Consider the following 6348-nt stretch of genomic DNA (forward strand, 5'->3'; position numbering starts at 1 on the left):
AAATCAAAATAAACTAATAAAAAAAGAAAAAAGAAAAACCCAAGAGGTAAATGGTAAACCCAGAAGAAAAGAATAATTCCACAACAAGTACAGAGCCTCAGAGGAAAAAAATGGCTTGGTCACAGAGACTATAAAAATGACTGCATGAAATGAAGCAAGAGATAAACAAAATACAACAAAATTAAAATTTTAGAGGGAAAAGATGTTAGGAGTATAAATAGCTTACTACAGTTGGTGGGAAATTTAACCAAAATTAGGACTTCATTAAAAATACGATGGACAAAAAAATTAAAATAAAAATAAAATTTAAAACAATAGAATGGACCAAAGTGAACTCAATGACTCCATGAGACAACAAGAAATATTTGAACAGAGTCAAATGATTGAAAAATAATTGAAAAATATAAGCTATTTACTATTAATATAACACTTGACCTATAAAATAGATCATGGACAGGTAATTTATAAATCATTAGAGTACCTGAAAACCATTACCAAACAAAAAACCTGGACAGCCTAGTTTAAGAATTTATAAAAGAAAACTGCCCAAATTTAGAACCATAAAGAAAAGTAAAAATAAAAAGAATCCACCAGTTACCCTGAAATGAACCCCAAAATGAAAACTCCCAGGAACATCTTAGCCAAAATCAAGATCTTCCAAGTCAAAGAAAAAATACTTTAAGCAGTCAGAAAGAATTCAAATATGATGGAACCACATTTAGGGTCACACAAGATTATGCTGGGAATATGATATTCTAAAAGGGAAAAACTTACAATCAGGAATAATATACCATGAAAAACTATAGAAGAAATGAACTTTTCCTAGAAAAGACCAGAGCTGAGTAGAAATTTTGAAATGCCTGGAAAGTTAAACACATCTGCGCAATGTGAATGGACTAAACAATGATAAAGTGCTTACACTGAAATAGAATGAAAAAGAAGAGTCTCTTCAGAATCTCACTGTCTTCAAAGGAAGGGGGAATTAAGATGAACATAAGGTCTGGGTAAACAAGGAAAAAGAATACATTAATGAAGAAATGAGGAAGAAGGGGAAGGAACTTTTATTTCAAATAACTGGAGTGTTTAAAAAGAATATACAAACATGGTGGATGGGTTGAGGGGAGCATAAACTGACTGTGTACAGACATCTGACTCAAATAATGCTTATGTCTAAAGGAAGTCTTTTGATGTCTGTTAAAAAGAACATCTCATTCTTTGTGATACTGTTTGATGCTCACCATGTCAAAGACTTACCAATTCTTTTTTTTTTTTAAGCAAGTCTTAATGACATAGAAGCCTGTGACTTCTGTATAATATACAAGTCTTTGGCTTCTCTTATTTCTTTCTCCTGATCTATACTTTCTCATGTAATTCTCCCCATTCTTATCTTTTTCCACCTTTGTAAGGAAGTCACCAAGTACCAAAGTATACATTGATTTGATCTGGAGGATATAGAATTTATCTACCTGTTCATCTTCAGGAACTAATGTTGGTACATAAACTGCAATTATTTTCATGGTGGTCTTTTTGCAAATACTTATGATTGGTATTGCAATATGTAACAAACAATGGGGGCAGCTAGATGGTGCAGTGGATAGAGCACTAGGCCTGGAGTCAGGAAGACCTGAGTTCAAATTCTGCCTCAGACACTTACTAGCTGTGTGACCCTGGGCATATCACTTAATCCTTATTTGCCTTAATTCCTCATGTGTAAAATAGGGACAAACTGGAAAAAGAAATGGCAGACCACTCCAGTATCTTTGTCAAGAAAAGGGTCACATAGAGTTGGACATGACTGAGTAACAACAATAATGACTAAGTGTCCCATGAAATCATATTTCTTACAGCTCTGGGGTATGTGATTACCGTTTCCATTGTTTACAGGGTTACCCATGTGCCATCCTTCCCTTGTGCTGCGACTTCTTTCTTCTGATTTCATTTGCAGCAAGAATGTCAAGTTTAATATGATTTAGCTTCTCCAGCATTATGTCCACTCACGGTCACTGAACAAGGATCTCATATTTAATTTGACTGTTGGTACTCTAAAGTTTGCTGATGTTTTAAAAGCTGTGATTCTTAACCTTCTCTGTTCCCTTTCTGAACCACTGCCACTCCAAAAATAGAAGGGGGCCACATAGGAGTAAAGGCCCATTTTCATTTTTCCCTATTTCATGGGTGGTAATAGCCAAAAAAAAGTTTCATCACCAAGTGGCCAGCCTACTAGTGATGTAACTTTCCATGATTAATTAATCATTGGTAGTCCTCAGAAAATAGATTTGATCTTTTGGGGAGGGGGAGGGTTGTTGGGAAAGATAATGAAAGGCTTCAAAGAGAAGTGGTTCCTGAGCTAAGCCTTGAAGAAAGAGGATTCCAAGGAGTATATTCTAAATGCAAGAGAAAAAACATATGGGAAAGAGAATGACATATTGAGTTCTAGCAAAATCTAGTAGATTCATTTGAATGGAATGCAGATAACATGAAGAAGAGTAAAATGAAATAACTATGGAAAAGAAGACAGAAGCCAGATTGTGGCGAGCTACATTTAAATTATAGTCTTGGAGAAGAACTCAAAGCTATCAATAGTCATATGAAAATATGCTCTAAATCACGATTAATTAGAGAAATGCAAATTAAAACAACTCGAGGTACCACCTCACACTTATCAGATAGGCTAACATGACAGAAAAGGAAAATAACAAATGCGGAAGGGAATACGGGGAAAATAGGGATACTAATGCACTGCTGGTAGAATTATGAACTGGTCCAACTATTCTGGAGAACAACTTGGAACTATACGCACAAGGCTATACCCACAAGACTATACCCTTTGTGCATACCCTTTGACACAATAATACTACTACTAGGTTTGCAATCCAAAAAGATCAAAGAAAAGGGGAAAGGACCTAGATGTACAAAAATATTTATACCAGCTTTCTTTGTGTGGTGGCAAAGAACTGAAAATTGAGGGGATGCCTATCATTTGGGGAATGGCTGAATAAACTGTGGTAATGATTGTGATGGAATACTATTGTGCTATAAGAAATAACGAGCAGGATGGTTTCATAAAAACTTGGGAAGTCTTATATGAACTGATGCAAAGTGAAGTGAGCAGAACCAAGAGAACATCATACACAGTGACAGCAATACTATAACAATGATCAACCACAAAAGAAGTAGCTACTCTGATCCAGACAATAAGCCATGATAATTCCAAAGGACCCCAGATGAATACTGCTATCTACCTCCAGAGCAACACTCCTGAGTGGCATTAAAATGTAATTGGGAAATACTTAACAAAACTCTGAGTGCAGATTGAAGCATGCTTTTTTCACTTAAAAAAAAAAAAAACTACCACCAGAGAAGTCTGGATTTTATCCTAGAAGCAAAAAGTAAGAACACAGATGTGTTATGGTCAAACACATTCTTGAGAAGATGATTTTGGCACTATGTAGAAGGGAGAGAGTGGAAGGAGGGAGACCCATTAAGAACTAATGCAATAAGCCAAAATAAGGTAATAAAGGCTCAGTATAGTGGCTATGTGAATGAAGAGGAGACAGCTGCAAGAGGTGTTGTGATTCAATTTGGGAGGGAGGAAGGGGAAACAGACTTTGAGGGCTCTAAAGTTGCCAACCCAGCTAACTAGAAATATAAGATAATCAATCTGGAGCTGGGAAGCACTTAAAAAGCCATGTCTTTCAACAAATCACTCGCTTTACAGATGAGGAAAGTGAGGGCCAGGCAGGTTAAATGATGTGTCCAGTTACACTGGTAGTGTCAGAAGTAGGATCTGAACCCAGATCTTCTGACTCTAGAGCCAGTGGTCTTTTCACTGTGTCACACTGATGTGGCCTCTCCAACTCACCCACCCATTCCCATGCCCCAAGAAATAGGGAAATTTAGACAAGGAATTGTTCTAGAAGGAAAAAAGAATGAGTTCCATTTTGGACATGTTGAGTTTGAGATGCCTATGGTACATCAGTTTGTACGTGTCATATGCAGGTCTCAAGTTTGAGAGAGATATTAGAGATGGATACATATAAAGAGAAATTTTAGGAGTCATCAGCCACAGGAATGAATCATCAAATGAAATCATCAAGAGAGACAATGTTGAGAGAGAAGAAAAGAGGCCCAAGGTAGCCTGGGACAGGGGGAGAAATACCCTCATGCTTAGGGTGGCAGGAAATGGAAGATGATCCAACAGAGGAAAATAATGATTAGTCGGAGAAAGAAAGAAAATTGAGAGAAAACCATGTTATTTATGTCTAAGGAAGACATACATATCCAAGGAAAGGTCAAGTAGATGTTGAAGTGATAACATTAATAAGACTTGCTACCTAATTGGTTAGTGGTAGGGAAGATGGAAAAGGGAAGGGTCTATGATCACTCTGAGGTTGTAAATCTGAAAGACTATAAGGATGATCAACAAAAGTGGGGAAGGGTAAGAGGAAGATATGGAATTCTGTTGAGTTAGTTTGATATGCCTATAAGGCATTTTACACGATAGGCAGTTGATGATGCTAGATTGCAGTGTAGGCCCAAGGTTAGGGCTGGACAGAATAGATTTGGGGGGCATATGCTAAGAGATATTAGCTTAGTTCATAGAACCTGTTGAGAGCTGCAAGAGTGAAGATGAAAAAACAGGATGCACAAAGGAGGCCTGAGAAAGAGGATAGATGATGTTCCAGGTAGAAGGGATTGAGGAGGGGTGATAGGTAGGAAGAGAATTAGGAGAGAACACTGTCATGATAGCCTTCTGGAAATAATTCCAGAAGGAAGGAATGATCTAAGAGTATGAGGTCTAAGAAAAGTCTTTTGGATTTGGCAGTTTGGAGATAACTGATAATTACCTAAGTAGTTTCAGCTGAGTGGTGCAATCTGAAATAGGACTATAAGGGATTGAGAAGTGAGTAGATGGAAGAGGCAGTATTGGCCCCCAACACTCCAGAGTGGCATTAAAATGTAATTGGGAAATACTTAACAAAATAAATAAAATGTTGGGTTTTCTAAGTCAATATATGGCCCACAGGGATCCTTATTTATTGTTTAGTGGCCCCTATTTCTTTGAGTTTGATAACACTGGTGTTCCACTGTGGGGTCATGACCCACAGTTTAAAAAGCATTGAAGGTGCCCCGAATGGAAAAAGTTTAAGAAGCCCTAGTCTAGATGATTCTTTCTAAGAACTTGGCAATAAAAGATGGGAGAGATATAAGATAATAGTTTAAGGGAAAGCACAGTCAAGGTGGGGTTTTCTAAGGACAGGGTAGGTCTGAACATGTTTGTAGACAGTAGGTTTCCCCTCATTGGAGATAATCATCAGGCATACACTAGAAGACCATTTATACAGTACATTATAAGTAGAAATTCCTTTCCAGCTATGTGTTGGACCACAGAATGGCTGAGATCCATTCCAACTTTAAAATTCTGTGACTCTGGCTTTGGTTTCTTTCATTTCTTACTCCTGCACCATATTTTCCAACTTTTTTTTTTTTTGGCCATTCTCGTTTAGCCCACTTTAACACCAAAGTTATCAAGTATCAAATTATATGTTGTTTTACTTTGGAGGCCCTAATGGAATTCTTCATAGACTTTATCTCTCCCTCTTCTGCAACCGATGTTGCCTAATTGCTATGTTCACAGTAGACTCCTTTTGCAGTGAGGTACCAGAAAATCAAATGTTCCATGAAATGATGTTTCTTCTTGTCTTCGTATGTACAATTAAACCAATTTTCTTCTGGTTTCATCCACAGCAAAAAATGTCAAGATTGATATGATTTCAATGATATTATTTTCAAAGTATCAACAGTTGAGTTAATCTTCATAGTCTGTCTTTAAAAACTAGGTAATTCTGCCCTGTCACAGCAGAAGGGGACTTCCAAGTCTCAAGGGCCATTGTGTGTTTTTCTTTCATTCTTTTCATTCATCAGTTGTGGCAGTCAACATATTCATCGAGTGGCTACACTATTCAAGCTGTTCATCAAAAACCAGACATTCCATTCCATGCTGGGCCTGAACTTGAAGTCTTTCCAGAATGCAGGGTAGATCTTACACTCTTCTGGCATAGGTTCTGAGAACCTACAGTCACCTTCACAACATAGAGAGGTATCACAGTAGGACTTGTAATGACTCAACTCTATACATCCAGTTTTGCATTTTCAGCTGCCTGCCAGACATCTCTCTACATATACATCCCATTAGCACCTCAAAATCAGAAGTCCAAAAACGAATTCATTTTCTCCCTTCCAACTACCAAACTACCCCTCCCTTTGTTGTTGTTCAGTCGTTTTTCAGTCATGTCTGACTCTTGATGACCCCATTTGGGGTTTTCTTGGCAAAGATACTGGAGTGGT

General features: G+C 37.4%; 1 protein-coding gene across 1 annotated transcript in view; it reads right to left on the reverse strand.

The window, feature by feature from the left end:
* LOC114031334 (centromere protein X-like) overlaps nt 1-6348 on the reverse strand; it is a 16265-nt gene that overhangs the window by 9048 nt on the left and 869 nt on the right. The gene's annotated exons all lie outside the window — the stretch shown is intronic.

The sequence above is a fragment of the Vombatus ursinus genome, unplaced genomic scaffold (assembly GCF_900497805.2).
Source record: "Vombatus ursinus unplaced genomic scaffold, bare-nosed wombat genome assembly UNPS02015150.1, whole genome shotgun sequence".
NCBI classification, from domain to species: Eukaryota; Metazoa; Chordata; class Mammalia; order Diprotodontia; family Vombatidae; genus Vombatus; species Vombatus ursinus.